General features: G+C 38.8%; 1 protein-coding gene across 1 annotated transcript in view; it reads right to left on the reverse strand.

Annotated features, from left to right (window-relative positions):
* tjp2a (tight junction protein 2a (zona occludens 2)) overlaps positions 1–5,808 on the reverse strand; it is a 237,816-nt gene extending 232,008 nt beyond the window's left edge. Inside the window, exon 1 of the mRNA XM_039750759.1 lies at positions 5,520–5,808. The gene's annotated coding sequence lies outside the window, so the exon portion shown is untranslated. The remainder of the gene's footprint in view (positions 1–5,519) is intronic.
* Positions 5,809–17,988: the final 12,180 nt, after the last annotated feature.

Below are 17,988 nucleotides of genomic sequence, written 5' to 3' on the forward strand. Positions count from 1 at the left end.
TCATTGTAATGTGCAGATAATGTAGTCATGAGGTTATTTCTAGTGTAAAAGAAATCATGAGTACACATTTATTTGCTATGTAGTGCATCTCCAAGACACTGGAAGCTTATTCCCTATTTTTGACTGCTTGTATTTCTTAGTTTTACAGTCTTTAACATCATATAACTCAACCATTGCAGTTTTAAATAGCAAGAAAATTGAGCTGATGAAACACTTTGTGCAAATATAAGCTGTTGCTACACGATTCTGCTGTTGTTCCCATGCTATAGGATATGCAAAAGACAAAATGTCTACAAAATACACATACTGAAGTAACTCCCTCAAGGTAAATTTGAAACGGTAAACTAATAACTAAAATCTCACAATGTTTCTCAGTTTTAATGCTAAAGTGTCTGAAAAGCCACCAATGCTTTTCAATGGAAGTTTTCAAAATTTCAGAAATCTATACAGTGAAATGTATTTGAGATATTGTAATGAAAATTAAACCTCCTCTATGAATTTCTTTGAAGAATAATGGAGTCTACTGGGAGCCAAATTCTTTCATGGGGGCAGAAAGATAGACAAACATAATGACAACAGGACGTATTTTTTCCTTTTTTTATAGGCAAACACAGCTAATAAAAAAATAATAATACCTGTATTTTAAAAACAACTCTTAAACCACATAGGTTTGAATCAAGTTCTCAAACAAATCTCAAACCTTCTCAAAAAAATTAAATGAACATACAATGTAATGGGATTTCAGAAGGTCTATGGAAAACATATCTTGAGATAGATATGGCTGCCAAATATATTAATAGCAAATAAAAACAAAACAAAAAAATGAATAAGAAATAGATTAAATGGTATGGAGAGTGGCATGTTGGCCACAGCAATTAGTGTAAGTTTGTCACAGCCCCAAACACCTGGGTTCAGATCCTGTCTGGTCACCATGCGACTGTGCGTATTCCCCTGTGTACTATATATGGGCTTTCCACTGGATACTCTGGTCTCCTTCCATATTTCAAAGAATTGCAGGTTAAATTGACTATTGACTCTACACTGGCTCTGTTTGCTCAAGAGTAGTAGTATGCGTAAGTCTGTACACTGCTGACTGGTGTTGCAACCAAGATTTGCGCCTACTTTGTTTATGATATTACTGCTAGTAAGGGCTGTGGCTGCTTGTATTGCTGTCATGAATTAAGTTACTTCAGAAATGTGTAAAACCAATGGTATGTAACAGAATCATTGTCTACCAGGAAAAAATTTGGGTCATCTAATTTTGATACAGAAGGATTCTGTAACAAAAGGTTTCTCTCGGCAGGCTTGCAGGTGGCACTCTGTGGATCAGGTGGGTTATGTAGGATCTAAAGTCATCTATTTTGATATTATAAGCAATGTTGACTAAAGTAATGTCACATGATAAAACATATAAGCCCAAAGGGCAAAAAAAACCCATCATGCCACAAAAATCAGGCACACCCTGAATTTGCTGTATACTATAGCTACTGATATGGAAAACATTGAAAAAGTTGGTTCTGTGCCAGTGCAGCAGATCAAGACTGTACAGTCGTGGCCAAAACTTTTGAGAATAACACAAGTGTTGGTTTTCAGTGTTTTTAGATCTTTTTGTCAGATGTTTCTATAGTATACTGGAATACTATATAATTACAAGAATTTCATACGTTTCAAAAGCTTTAGTAAGTAGTAAACTCTGTCCCAGAGTTATCTTCAAATAACCAGATGGATCACATGAAACTATGCTGCTGGAAGAAAAGTCACAAGTGATACTGTGCCTCTCTCTCCAATTGAAAATGCCTGGATTATAACGGTGTCAGAGAACGGTGATGTGTTGCATTATTATTTCTATCTCTAGACAGAAGCTATTTGTAATGGACTGTGAAGAGAACTATAAGCAGACTTCTCTTTTGCCCAGACTACTTCCTAAAGCAAAGCTCATTACAGGATAATTTACACGTTCCATTCAAAAATTGTTTCGTCAATTAAAGGCAGTACTACCAAATGTACCAGCCACTTTTTGAGCAACTCAACAAATAACCATAAAATATATAAAAGAAAACAAGTATTAAATTAACACAGAAACTGCCACAAACCTTCAAATGTTTTGTATTTATTAAATGAAAAATAGTCAATAAAATACTGCATATACAAGAATCCAGAAAATGGAAAAGTTGTATTAAATAGAGGGTGCAAAGTTTAATTTTCTTGGAGTTGCTCAAAGACACTAAATGAGAAAATAAAACTTAAAAATTATTTTAATATCTAACAGATATTTCAGATTTTGTATCTTCCCCAGCAGTAATTATTTACATAATGAAATATTAAAAACTGCAAGACAAAAATAATTAATTACTCGTGCTGCATGCAAAACATTTAGATAAATTGTAAGTGAACTGGGACATTTACCATTGTAAAAGGTTATTCTACATTTAATCTAACAACAATACTGTATATATAAATTATTAAACAAGGGCGTACAAAAACAAATTTGGCATCAGCCTTCCAAGGATGGTACAGTGTAGAATACCAGTTTATATACAAAAATGTACCACATACTTACAATTTTTAATAAAAGAACAAGGTGTTGAACATGTCGCTCACTTGTACGTCTAAATCATACATAAATGCTTTCTTCTCTCAGAAGACGTGTCTTATTTTTCTTTTTCATTTCATTAACATTATTATAGCCGCAAAATGGAAAACAATTTGTTTATGTGACACAGGAAAAACTCATTTTGAGAGTTAGTGTTTAGAAATGTCTTTAGCAAAAATAAGTTTTCATTTTCATGGAACAGTGCAGCCACATAAATTAAAAATTTCTCTTCCCCTTGACTTATCTGCTTGTGTGTTTTTAATTCTGTTTTTATTACATATTTATTTAAAATAACATTTCATTCTCAAACCCCCTTAATTCTATTTAGGCTCAGGAGGAACTATCAGCAGCATTGGACAGGAGAGACACAAGGAAACAGACCTGGATGGAACCCCAGTTCATAAAATGGCTAACTCCTGCTCACACTCACAGAAAGCCAATTTGAAGTCGCCAGTTAACCTAACCCAAGTCTTTAAGGATGCTGGAGGACACCTGGAGTGACTGGTAGAAAACCCAAGCCAACATGGTGGCGTGTACAAACTCCACACAAACAACAACCAGGTGCAACATTAGAACCCAGGAGGCTAGATCCAAAAGGTATGTAGTGTTAACTTTTGGGCTTTTGTTCCGTCCTCATATTTATGTATTTCTTAATTTTTTCCATCTGCTTTGAATCTCAATGCCACAAATGAAACACAGTAAAACATTCATTGCTGTACATTTATTTATACACACTATATAAAGGGTGGCATGGTGGCCCAGGGGGAGCACTACTGCCTTGCAGAAAGAACACCAGGCCTCAAGCCCTGGGTGCCCTCTGCAAGGAGTCTGCACATTCTCCTCATTAGAACAGTTAGAACTTTAGAAAATTTTAAACAATAACAAGCAATTCAGCCCAACAGAACTTACCAGCCCTATCCAGTTAATTCTAAGTCTAGTTTTAAAGGTCCCTAAAGTCCAACTGTCTACCACACTACATGGTAAGTGATTCTTAGTGTCTATGGTTCTCCGAATAAAGAAAAACTTCCTAATGTTTGTGTGAAACGTACCCTTAACCAGTTTCCAACTATGTCCCCGTGTTCTTTATTAACACATTATAAAATACCTGCCTCAATTCACTGTATTAATTCCCGTCATAGTTTTAAGCACTCCAATCAAGACACCTCTTAATCTACTTTTGCTTGAACTCAAAGGGCTCAACTCTGTTAATCTTTCCTCATAACACATCCCCTGGAGCCGTGGAATCAGCCTAGTCACTCTTCTCTGGGCTTTTTCAAGAGGATCTATATCTTTTTTGTAGCTTGGAGACCAAAATTGTACACAATACTCCTAAGTAGACCACATGTCCAAATGTGCTTCGTCCTGGTGCTCTGGTTTCCTCCCACAGTCCAAAGACATGCAAGTTTGGTGGACTGGTGATACTAAATTAACCCCTGATGTGTGTGTTCACCCTATGATTGGCCAGCACCCTGTCTGCCTTGTGACTAATGCTTGCTGGGATATGCTCCAAATTTCCTGCAACCCTGCACTACAGAAAATGGATGGACATACATATTTTAACTGCATGAGAGTTCAGTGGGGAGTACATGATTCCAGAGGAATGGCCACTGTGTTCCTGTGGATTTATCTCCACTTATGCATGGGTTTCCCCCCTACATCCCAAATATATAGATGCTAAATTAATAGGGGACACTAAATTGGTCTGGTGTGAATCAGGGAGTGTCCCCTATTATGGAATCCTATCCAAAGCTGGTTTCTGCCTTGCGGCTGGTACTACCAAGCCAGGCACAGAACCTGAAAGTGGGTTAAGTAAACGGATAGTTACAACTTCAGGAGGAGGGGGTCTTAGTAGGTAAATCAAACTGTTATATGGATGCAATCACGAGTGCAAAAGATGCATTTTTGTCCACAAGCTCTTGCTGCATTATATAAAGTATACTTTTTGTTCTCATTGTAGAAATTTAAATATCTGATAAAAACAACAAAGTAAATGATGGGATTCTCCAGTGTAATTTCTGAAATTCCATTTATGTTCTTTTTCATTAGAAACTTTTTTTTTTTTTAATTCCTGTGTTGTGTTAGTTTATTTTTCTGATTAATATATTAGCAGTGTTGAAAATACTAGACTTTAAACCAAAATGTTCAATAACTACCTGTTTGACCAACCTCAACTCCCTTCACTGTGCTCAAAAAAAATCGTATGTCCTGATATTCTAATTAGCCTCGGGTGTAAACTACTCACAAAAAAACTCACCTGTGTTTTATACAATGCCTAGTAAACATTTTATTTATTACACAAAACGCTGTAAGGTTGACTTTTATAGATAAATAGGTCTGATGTGATTGAGTGTGAAATCTGCCCGAGTGTGATAGCCTGACGTCCAGTCCAGATATAGCACTTGTCTTGCGCCTGCTCCTGAAAAAGATGGCTCAAAAACTGAGTGGATTGTTACGAAACCGAATACGGAAGCATTTCCATTTTTGCTTTTTTTTGCGTTACTTGGATTTGTTTAAGTGCATGCCCTGGTGCTCCTATTGCGCTTCTCACAAAACTGTCTTTTATAAAGAATACCCAAAAAAGGGTCCAACTGTAAAGGACGTTATTTGCCCACTTTGCCCTCACAGTCTTCTTGCTGGTCAAGTCTGACGCCTTTTTTAATGTTAAGCCGATAGATAGATAGATAGATAGATAGATAGATAGATAGATAGATAGACAGATAGATAGATAGATAGATAGATATTTTCACTCCCTTCTCGCTCTCTACCGAACTGGGCGAATCACGCCTGCCCAATCCAAGTCAGCCCACTACCGCTCTCTTCGAGTTGCTTCTTGAATTAGCAGCACACCTGGAAGGATCGCATTTCCAAGACATGGAGTTGTTCTAAAGAGGTAAGATCGCAGAATAAAAAGAAAAAAAACACTTACCGCTAATGTGCAGTTTAGAAGACAGTAGCTCCACGGTCCTAGAACACTTTAATTCGAACGCACTCGCGACTTTAGCGACTCGAGCAAAGCTCAGCTCTGCGGCTGGCCTCGGGTGTAGTCCTTAGACTTCTGCGCGCAGGTGAGTTCCGGCATCAGGCGGCGGCGCGCAAGGATTAAGGGGCGGGCTGAGTTTCAGTGTTTTTGTATAAGAAGTTTCGTTGAAGCCAAGCAGTTCAAGCTCCATGAGCTCAGACAAGGAAAGTGACGTGCAAAGCTGATAAGAGCAGGAGAAGGCGCGACAAAAAAGAAAGACAAACTCGACTGAAACTCCGTGAGTGCGAATTCAGATGTGATTCTGTCGGATGAGTCTCTGTGCGTGTCAGATTTGTTGAGGTCCCAACGCCCCTTTGAAAGATGCGGTGAAAAGCCCATTGAATGGTTTACGTTCCCCTATCCTAGAAGTATAAAGGTGGGCGTGAATTATAGCGAATAGCCATTGTTTACATTAAAAATAGCTCATGCATGCGTCTTTCAGAAAGAGACCAAAACACTATTAACTGAACAAAGGTGCCAGGTGGCGCGGTACAACAGCTTGAAATGTTTATCAAACATTCCTGTGGATTAAGCAATTTTTGGAGAAGTGGATTTATTCTGGGCATCTTTTATCAGCGGTCCCGTCTTCTAAGGCCGGCACTGTGTATTAAATGCCGTTCCACGCCCAATACGCAAACAGCCTAACCCCCTTTTCTCATAAAATGCGTTTCTAAGTAGATTATAAACATACTCCACCATGGCGTTGCACAATTTTCAATCCAAAATAAAATCGTTTAGTTTTTAAAATTTGCTGTGGTGTTTTTAGATCAGACTGAATGTTGAGTTTGGGATAGTACTGTCGTTGAAAAACATTTTGAGAATGACAAAAGTATTGGTTTTCACAAAGTTTGCTGCTTCAGTGTTTTAAAATCAGTCAGATGTTTCTGTGGTATACTGATGTGAAATGCTTGTAATTATACAAGTTTCAAAGGCTTTTATTGACAGTTACATCAAGGTTATGCAAAGAGTCAATATTTGCAGTGTTAGCCCTTCTTTTTCAAGTCTTCTGCAATTCACCCTGGCATGCTGTCAGTCACCTTCTGGGACATATCCTGACGGATGGCAGCCAATTCTTGCATACTCAATGCTTTTATTTTGTCAGAATTTGTGGGTTTTTGTTTGTTCTCCCACCTCTTGGTGACTGACCACAAGTTCTCAATGGGATTAAGGTCTGGGGAGTTTCCTGGCCTGGACCCAAAATTTCAATGTTTTGTTTCCCGAGCCACTTATTTATCACTTTTGCCTTATTGCACAGTGCTCCATCCTGCTGGAAAAGGCATTGTTTATCAACAAACTGTTCATGCATGGTTGGGAGAAGTTGCTCTCTGAGGATGTTTTGGTACCATTCTTTATTCATGGCTCGGGATCAGAGCACCATGAGTGCAGAGCCTTCTCAGAAATGGCAGTAGGCAGATGTAAGATGTAAAACGTTTGAAGGATGGCCTGGTGTCAAGAAGGGCAGCAAAGAAGCCACTTCTCTCCAAGAAAAACATCAGGGCTAGACTGAAATTCAGCAATAGGTATAGGGATTGGACTGCTGAGGATTGGGGTAAAGTCATTTTGTTTAATGAATCCCATTTCCGATTGTTTGGATCTCTTTGAGTAATCCGGGATTTAAGACCTTCATGTGAGTTTACAATGCAAATTGGCATTTTCTACTTCTAGGAAAAAGGCAAAAAAAAAACCCTGGAAGAATCTTACAAACATATTCAGAAAAGACAACTTTAAAAAGCCAATTTTGTTCTTTTTTGAGATCAAGAATTGCCTACCTTGATGGAAAAAATTGCTCTCTGACAACTCTGCTCTATAAATATGACTTTCTAAGGAACGGCACAAGTTTCGCTGAGCATGAAAGTGCTGGCAGGCTCTTCTCTATACTTCAGGTCATTCCAACATTTTTCATACCTTATTGGGTTTTTTTATCCTGTTAAAAAATTGCTAGATGGCCAAGATTGCTGGACTGTTTAGGTTTAAATAACACAGAGGTCTTTAAAAACACACAAACAGTTCAACAGCAGAGCAAAAAGAAAGCTCTTAGTAAATTGTTGTATTCAACATTACAGATGAAAGGGGACATCCTCTAGATACCAAAAGCAATGCATTGCAAAGCTACTATTAAATTTTTCTTTTTTTTTGCAAATTGACTTTAAAATAATGCTAAAGTTGCATCCCTATTAATTTACCTAAGAAAAAAAGTCCAAAAATGAAAGAAATATATAGTATCGTGCTGGATGTATTTTAGTTGCTAACCTTTGACATCATACTGAAGCAACAACTATAACCAGGATGATAAGTATTAAAGGTAATAATACATGATACGTGATTGGTAATTAACCTATATTTGCGACTAAGTCATATCTGCTTCTTGTACTTTGTTGTGTACTCCATGATATTTTCTTAGAGTAGCTAATATTAATTACTTTTAAGGCCAACAGAAATCATGTGTAAATAAACTTAGCTAAACTGCACTCAAACACATCAAGATATTGCTGGTGTACTGTATGTCCCTAACAAATTCAGTGTATGTGTGTAGAGTTCTATGTAATCTTTTTAATTTGGAAAAGGTATTTAGTCTGGCCTGGCATAGACATGGCATTCGTTTGTAATGCCAGGCTTTAAAAACACAGGTTTGACAAGACATGCTCCAAGGAAACATCCCATTTAAGCCAGTGTTATCTCATAACAAGTGTTAAAAATGTGGCCAATTACAGTAATATGAAAAAGTTTGGGAACCCCTCTCAGCCTGCATAATAATTTCTCTACTTTTAACAAAAAAGATCACAGTGGTATGTCTTTCATTTCCTAGGAACATCTGAGCACTGGGCTGTTTTCTGAACAAAGATTTTTAGTGAAACAGTATTTTTTTGTATGAAATTAAATAAAATGTGAAAAACTGGCTGTGCAAAAATTTGGGTCCCCTTGTAATTTTGCTGATTTGAATGCATGTACTGTAACTGCTCAATACTGATTACGTGCAACACCAAATTGGTTGGATTAGCTCGTTAAGCCTTGAACTTCATAGACAGGTGTGTCCAATCATGAGAAAAGGTATTTAAGGTGGTCAATTGCAAGTTGTGCTTCCCTTTGACTCTCCTCTGAACAGTGACAGCATGGGATCCTCAAAGCAACTCTCAAAAGATCTGAAAACAAAGAATAATCAGTATCATGGTTTAGGGGAAGGCTACAAAAAGCTCTCTCAGAGGTTTAAACTGTCAGTTTCAACTGTAAGGAATGTAATCAGGAAATGGAAGACCACAGGCACAGTTGCTGTTAAACCTCAGGTCTGGCAGGCCAAGAAAAATACAGGAGCAGCATATGCGCAGGATTGTGAGAATGAACAGACAACCCACAGATCACCTCCAAAGACCTGCAAGAACATCTTGCTACAGATGGTGTATCTGTACATTGTTCTACAATTCAGCGCAGTTTGCACAAAGAACATCTGTATGGCAGGGTGATGAGAAAGAAGCCCTTTCTGCACTTATGCCACAAACAGAGTCGCTTGTTGTATGTAAATGCTCATTTAGACAAGCCAGATTCATTTTGGAACAAAGTGCTTTGGACTGATGAGACAAAAATTGAATTATCTGATCATAACAAAAAGCGCTTTGCATTCCAAGAAAAACACCTGCTACCTACTGTCAAATTTGGTGGAGGTTCCATCATGCTGTGGGGCTGTGTGGTTAGTTCAGGGACTGGGGCCCTTGTTAAAGGTCAAAAATACCTCCATCCAGAATCCAGACACTCATCAAAGGCTATTGGAGGTGTCCACAGGCTGTTATATTTGCAAAAAGAGGCTCAACTAACTATTGATGTAATATCTCTGTCGGGGTGCCCAAATGTATGCACCTGTCTAATTTTGTTATGATGCATATTGCATATTTTCTGTTAATCCAATAAACTTCATGTCACTGCTGAATTACTACTGTTTCCATAAGGCATGTCATATATTGAAAGGAAGTTGCTACTTTGAAAGCTCAGCCAATGATAAAAAAAAATCCAAAGAATTAAGAGGGGTTCCCAAATTTTTTCATATGACTATACATATGATGATAACCAACCTAGTAAAGTAGAAGTTGTGGTATGTGCAGTTAGTTTTGAATTAAAAAATTACAAAATTCTGGGCTACTCTTGAAAGTAAGAAAGTGATGCATTACAGATTTATATAAATATAAAGAGGAGATTTATATTTATATAAATGTTTGTCCTATTTCAAATATTCCAGTTGGATTACAACTATTGAGTGATGTGAGCACCTACAAACTCCAGAAACCTATGTAAAATATGTCACTCTCTTTTTCTCTCTCTCTCTCTCTTTGGCCAGGGGAATCCCCCAGAGAATTTTGCCATGAACCCGGGTGTTTAACTTCCAACAAACAGGCATGCATTTTTTTTTTGCCTTGATAAATAAATCAATGCCCTGGATGATATTATTGTACCACCAGAAGGCATATGCAAATTGAAATGGTACAGAGGGAGAAGGCACCACATGAGTGCTCCAGGCTATTCAATATCTCCTACTAAAGCCACATTGCTCTAGCAGTGGATTCCAGTGGGAGTCATGACACAACTGGTGACATGGCTAAAGACAGCTGTCATTTGTAAAGTATGAGCTACATTTTGTGACAGATTGGGGGGATGAAATAACTGGCCATCTGTGCATACTTGTGGATTAAGGTGCAGGAGAGATGGGTAATCACCAGAGTGCATTCAAATCTCGTGTGTCCAGGGAGTTGGCACCATTTACACCTGGTGCAATAAAACGGTATTAAGGTAAAAAAAACAGAATTTCAAAGTGCCAAGATACCCACCCATTATTATAAGAAGAAAATTGCCAGACAAGGTGATCAAAGCAGGTACCTTCCAAGGATTCTTCCACATTTTTATGCCAGTTATTTATATTAATGTTGCTTTTGTTGATTATGTGCATTTTCTTTGTTTTTGATCTTGCCTTTAAGCTGTCAGTGTTATCCGAGGGTATTTCATAGTTCCTCTGTTTTTTGACATCACCTTGAGATTTCTGTATAGGGACTGTGTTTGCCTTGGATTGCCTTATGTTTTTACACAACTCCATTTTGCCATTGTTCTCCATGAAGCTTTACTGTGTGACAGAGCATTTTTATGAAGAATAACATTTTTATTTTTATTCAGTTTTTGTGTTTGTCTATATATCTAGCTGGTGTTTGACAGTGTATCGCCTTTTAGTGGGCATTATGGGAAATGCTTTTGATACTTTTTGGGACCTATGTGCTGTTGGACTCTTAGTCATAATAGTACCAGGACACAATCAGTAAAGTGTAGTTGTAAGCAGGTGATGGTAGTAGCTGCTAAAAATAACATGTAGGATACGGATGTCCCTCTCTTTCACTGAGCTATTGATAGCTCTAAGGGGGAGAACGGTAGATAACAATACAATCTTTCTAGAAATGACAATTCATACATTATTCAGAGATGGTCATTTTGAGGTGATTTACAGAATTTGTTCCTTCAAATTGCATGCAACAAAAGAGTACACTCCATATGACTGTGAACAAGATTTAACATTTTCATCCCAAAATACACTGTACTCATTGTGGTAAACTTTGTGCACAGACAATATGTGGAAAATGAAATATGTGTTTAGAAAGCATTACATTAATACAGAAAGTATCAAGAGAGAGTTTAAATATAACATCTAACATAGGATGTTAACTGTAATTAACATTCACAGAGAGGAAGAGATCAAAACTGGAGTATCCGGAGCGAAATCCATTGAGAAAGTGGGAAAATATGCAAAATCCACAGAAACAATGGCCAGGTACAGGACTTGAAATCAGGACACTGAACACAGGATTTGTAAGAATATGTGCAGCTCTGTGTTCATATAAAGAGTATTGGTAGGAAATAGGGGATAAGATGATAGATTATCTTAAATAATGATTCATTTTTGTGTTCTACACTTTGTTGCTGTTTTGTTAATTTTACTAAATACTGATATACTTGGATTATCATCATACATTCTCAAATGTGATAATCTTAATATTCTTTTATTGTTATTATTATTGAGATATTTAATATTATATTTTTGTTGTTTTTTGTTACGTAAATCTGTCCTCACATTGCAGTATGATTCGAAGCACTGTTGCCTTCTGTTAGTGCCACAAACAACAGTTTATGTAATCATACTTGACATATTGTGGAATTCAGTTTGTGTGTTAATTTCTTGGTGAAGTAGATTACAGTACTTCAAAACGTGCTACATAAGACAGTCTAAATGGAGACACTAGTTTTCATTCTCAGTGCATTTACTGACCAAATAATACATTTTGTAGCAAATACTGTGCACAGAATATACTGTGCACTGATTATATTTATAATGTCAAAAAGGAGAGTGCTGCCCTGGTTAACACAAGTGCCTCGCAGCTCATTGCCTTTTTAGCCACCTGCCCAAATCCAGGTATGCAAAACTTGTAGAAATTTACCCATGGAGATTCATACCTGGAATTGCTGCCAAAGTGGCATCTATAAAGTACTGAATTAAAAGTCTGAATACTTACAGTGTATCCGGAATGTATTCACAGCGCATCACTTTTTCCACATTTTGTTATGTTACAGCCTTATTCCAAAATGGATTAAATTCATTTTTCTCCTCAGAATTCTACACACAACACCCCATAATGACAATGTGAAAAAAGTTTACTTGAGGTTTTTGCAAATTTATTAAAAATAAAAAACTGAGAAAGCACATGTACATAAGTATTCACAGCCTTTGCCATGAAGCTCAAAATTGAGCTCAGGTGCCTCCTGTTTCACCTGATCATCCTTGAGATGTTTCTGCAGCTTAATTGGAGTCCACCTGTGGTAAATTCAGTTGATTGGACATGATTTCGAAAGGCACACACCTGTCTATATAAGGTCCCACAGTTGACAGTTCATGTCAGAGCACAAACCAAGCATGAAGTCAATGGAATTGTCTGTAGACCTCCGAGACAGGATTGTTTCAAGGCACAAATCTGGGGAAGGTTACAGAAACATTTCTGCTGCTTTGAAGGTCCCAATGAGCACAGTGGCCTCCATCATCCGTAAGTGGAAGAAGTTCGAAACCACCAGGACTCTTCCTAGAGCTGGCCGGCCATCTAAACTGAGCGATTGGGGGAGAAGGGCCTTAGTCAGGGAGGTGACCAAGAACCTGATGGTCACTCTGTCAGAGCTCCAGAGGTCCTCTGTGGAGAGTGGAGAACCTTCCAGAAGGACAGCCATCTCTGCAGCAATCCACCAATCGGGCCTGTATGGTAGAGTGGACAGACGGAAGCCACTCCTTAGTAAAAGGCACATGGCAGCCCACCTGGAGTTTGCCAAAAGGCACCTGAAGGACTCTCAGACCATGAGAAACAAAATTCCCTGTTCTGATGAGACAAAGATTGAACTCTTTGGTGTGAATGCCAGGCGTCACGTTTGGAGGAAACCAGGCACCACTCATCACCAGGCCAGTACCATCCCTACAGTGAAGCATGGTGGTGGCAGCATCATGCCATGGGGATGTTTTTAGTGGCAGGAACTGGGAGACTAGTCAGGATAAAGGGAAAGATGACTGCAGCAATGTACAGAAACATCCTGAATGAAAACCTGCTCCAGAGCGCTCTTGACCTCAGACTGAGGTGACGGTTCATCTTTCAGCAGGAGAATGACCCTAAGCACACAGCCAAGATATCAAAGGAGTGGCTTCAGGACAACTCTGTGAATGTCCTTGAGTGGCCCAGCCAGAGCCCAGACTTGAATGCGATTGAATATCTCTGGAGAGATCTTAAAATGGCTGTGCACCGACACTTCCCATTCAACCTGATGGAGCTTGAGAGGTGCTGCAAAGAGGAATGGGCGAAACTGGCCAAGGATAGGTGTGCCAAGCTTGTGGCATCATATTCAAAAAGACTTGAGGCTGTAATTGCTGCCAAAGGCGCATCGACAAAGTATTGAGCAAAGGCTGTGAATACTTATGTACATGTGATTTCTCAGTTTTTTTATTTTTAATAAATTTGCAAAACCTCAATTAAACTTTTTTCACATTGTCTTTATGGGGTGTTGTGTGTAGAATTTTGAGGAAAAAAATGAATTGAATCCATTTTGGAATAAGGCTGTAACATAACAAAATGTGGAAAAAGTGATGCGCTGTGAATACTTTCCGGATGAGCTGTATATGAATGAAAGATTTCAGCTTTTGATTTTTAATAAATTTGCAAACATTTTTGAAAACATGTTTTCACTTTATCATTAAGGGTTATACTGTGTAGATTGATGGGAAAAATGGCAAATGTATCAATTTAGATTTAAATCCACAACACAATAAAATGTACAGAATGTGAAGGAGTTTGAATACTTTAGGCTAACTCAAGACCTTTTGCTTCTTATAGATATGAAATATTTCCCAGTAATTTTTTTTTTCAAAGTACAGTATTATCAAATGAAGAGTTTCTTTATTTTGTATTTTACAGTCATATCATCACACTGCACTTGCAGCATAAATCTTCCTTTTTAACAGCTTTTGATTATATATTTACAATTTGTAAACCTTGTCTAATCAGAGTCTCTGCAAGGTGCATACAAGTTAAAGTAAAAGTAAAACTCACAAGGTTTCCAAGATGGGATGTTTTGCAGCCCTAGGAACAAGCAAAGGCGGTTACAGGCCGATTATCATAAAGCTATGATAGCTGCAATATAAAAAGTCTATTTTGCTTCAGGCTATTTGATTCGTAAGACCTGTTTCACAGTACTCTACCTCTTTTATAATGAGTGTGCCTGCTGATGAATAGTTTATTTTTTATGACCTCTGGACTTTTCAGGAAACAGCATTTGTGTTTCTGTAGGAACACTTTTTAAACAGGCGTGTCTTTGAATGGTGCAATTTGCTATATTATCAGTTCAGTTTCTTTGGATTTTAGTTCAAGCACACGTCTCCCCCCATTCATGCTGTGTTACTATTCTTTGATGAAAATATTTTTTCAAATATTCAAGAAACATACACATCCAACCATTCCACAAAACCAAGTCAGGGTTGTTTGGGGGGCTGGGGTCTATACTAGCAGAAGTTTGTGGAAGTTAGGACTAACATGGATAAACAAATGTACTGCACACTTCATGCACATGTAAAACAGCAGGATAATTTGGAATCTCTAACCTGATAGAACGTCTTTGAATTCTCAGATTAAGTCAAACTATTCTCAAGGACATAGAGAGACCATGCAAATATCACATAGGTAGTTCATCTGGGAGTCAAACCAGGGAATAATGTGCCCAAGAGGCAGACAAAGAACCATGCACTGATACTGCTAACACAGTACCCCTTTCACATAATGAGAGACTACTGTAATCATGCCTTTGTTAGAATGTATAATGACTATCAAGGGTTTACTAGGACATCAACAGGGGGCAAAGGTAAGTAACAAATTCACCAGGGATTTCTCCAGGGCAAACAGAGTTCAACAGTCAGTGGGCACTTTGAGCGCAGGAGGTCAGGTGGTGGCAGAAACTGATAAAATGAAAGGTTTCCATGATGAAAGCCAAGGTAGAGGACAGCAAGTAAACAAAGGGTGAATGTAAAGCGCAGACAACTAAGCACTTTAAGAAAGCCCAACATGCTGCTCTTGGTTTGAAAGAACAGCACTTAAACTGACATGCCCACATCTGACAGCTGTGAAAAAAGTATTTTGTACCTTTAGTGACAAAAGAGGAGAACTCAACCAGAAGGTTTCTCCCTATACCTTGTATTCTGCTCCAATGTATTGTGAGTGCACACTAGATGTTTTGGCAAAAATTAGCACCTAAAACGTGCTTGTATGAATAAGCTTTCTGCATTACAAGAAAATCCATCCATCCATCCATCCATTTTCTAACCCGCTGAATCCGAATACAGGGTCACGGGGGTCTGCTGGAGCCAATCCCAGCCAACACAGGGCACAAGGCAGGAACCAATCCTGGGCAGGGTGCCAACCCACCGCAGGACACACACAAACACACCCAAACACCAAGCACACACTAGGGCCAATGTAGAATCGCCAATCCACCTAACCTGCATGTCTTTGGATTGTGGGAGGAAACCGAGCGCCGGAGGAAACCCACGCGACACGGGAGAACATGCAAACTCCACGCAGGGAGGACCCGGGAAGCGAACCCGGGTCTCCTAACTGCGAGGCAGCAGCGCTACCACTGCGCCACCGTGCCGCCCTACAAGAAAATCTAATTTATATTTATAAAGTGCTCTTTACTGAAAAGTCCATGTTGTCATACACTAACAGCTAATACTGAACATCTGGAAAATAACACAAAGTAATATGCAATGAAAACAGTAAACATAATAGTAAGCCACTAGCAAAAAAAAAAGATGCCATGCAATATGCACAGTGTACATATTTTTAAAAATACTAATAAAGCTTTTTTTTTTTGGTAATCCAAGATTCCACTGCAACAATGATGATTACCAGAGAATGCCATGAAAGACTGAGCACTGAGTCCATTTGTATTGATACTGCATTAACTCCAGCATGCAACAAATATTTAAATGTGCATGTAAGATGCTGCTGGTCTCTTCGTCCTTTCCTGAAAGGATAAACTACCAACATGTAAAAAAGATGAAATTCATGGCTGCAGTTAAATACCCATATTTAGCTAAATGAAGCTCGCCCTCACATGAGATATTTTTCACTGAAATAAATAAAAATTTGGGCTACAGATTTTTGGGTTTTCAGAGTTTTTTAGAAATTAAAAGATGTGAGAATATATGGAGCTTTTGGGATGGATATATAACATTTATTGTGACTGACAGCTGGGGCTTTCTCCCGGCCAGGAGGCTGCTGTGAAGGAAGGACCAGGGGAGAAGAAGTGCACAGTCCACTGCCTCCCCCAGAGCACTACAAGGTAGCGCCTCAGATTCCTGCAGGGCTCCATGGGAGTTGGAGTTTGGCACAGCCCTGTTGGGTTCCGTAGGGGACTCCAGGGGAAGCTGCAGAGCCTTACTTTGGGCTTCCATGATACCTGGGAGTACTTCCAGATAATGTTGATGGGCAACCTGAAGTGCCCCCAGGTGCAGCATAAAAGGGACCATCTCACTTCACTTGAGGAGGATGAATATGAACATGAATCTTGCCAGAAGAGGAGTGAAGACAGATGGAGATAGACTGAGAGAAAACAGAAGAGTGCTGTGCTGTGTACATTTCATATTGTGCTGTGCAGGTGGGAAATGAAAGGAAAAGAATTTCTCAGTGAAAATAAAATGTGTGAGTTGCTGGACTTGTACCTGGTGTCTCTCTGTGTCAGGTTTGTGGAGCTAGTGTGCCCCCGGTGGCCACAATATACTGTATACTGCTCAAAAAACTTGAAGGAACACTTTTTAATCCGAGTATAGCATCAAGTCAATGAACTTTCTGGGAAATTGATCTGTATCAAGTAGCAGAGGGGGTTGTTAATCAGTTTCAGCTGCTTTGATGTTAATGAAATTAAGAACAGGTGCACTACAGGGGCAACAATGAGACAACCCCCAAAACAGGAATGGTTTAACAGGTGGAGGCCACTGACATTTTTCCCTCCTCATCTGTTTTTTCACTCGTTTTGCATTTGGCTATGGTCAGTGTCATTACTGGTAGCATAAGGAGATACCTGGACCCTTCCGAGTTTGCACAGGTAATCCAACTTTTCCAGGATGGCACATCAATACGTGCCATTACCAGAAGGTTTGCCATGTCTCCCAGCACAGTCTTAAGGGTATGGAGGAGGTTCCAAGAGACAAGCAGTTACTCTAGGAGAGCTAGACAGGGCCGTAGAAGGTCATTAACCTATTGGCAGGACCGGTATCTGCTCTTTTGGGTAAGGAAGAACAGGATGAGCACTGCCAGAGTCCTACAAATTGACTTCCAACAGGGCACTGGAGTGAATGTCTCTGACCAAACAATCAGAAACAGACTTCATGAGGGTGGCTTGATGGCCTGACAACCACCTAAGTCACATCTGCTACCCTTCTTCTACACCTTTGTCAATCTTGCTTATGCTTGTTACATTTTTCATCAGCTAAATCGATTAAGCCATACAGCAAAACTAGACTGACTCAACCCAGGAAGGCCCTGTCCTAACCCAAGTGGGCACTATCAAGGTATTCACGGAGAATGTCAGCAAAGCTTAGGTGTCTGGTGTAAAAAGGGTGAAAGGTTGTAGAGAGATAAACTCCGGGTTTCACATAACCTGCTGTCTGAATGATAAGTCTTAGCTTAGATAGATAGATAGATAGATAGATAGATAGATAGATAGATACTTTATTAATCCCAAGGGGAAATTCACATTCAAATTATATATATAATTCAAATTCACTCAGCTTTATTTGAGTCATAGCTCAGTGTTTTGCATTAATGTGGTG

This window comes from Polypterus senegalus, chromosome 4 (genome assembly GCF_016835505.1).
Source record: "Polypterus senegalus isolate Bchr_013 chromosome 4, ASM1683550v1, whole genome shotgun sequence".
In the NCBI taxonomy this organism is placed as follows: domain Eukaryota; kingdom Metazoa; phylum Chordata; class Cladistia; order Polypteriformes; family Polypteridae; genus Polypterus; species Polypterus senegalus.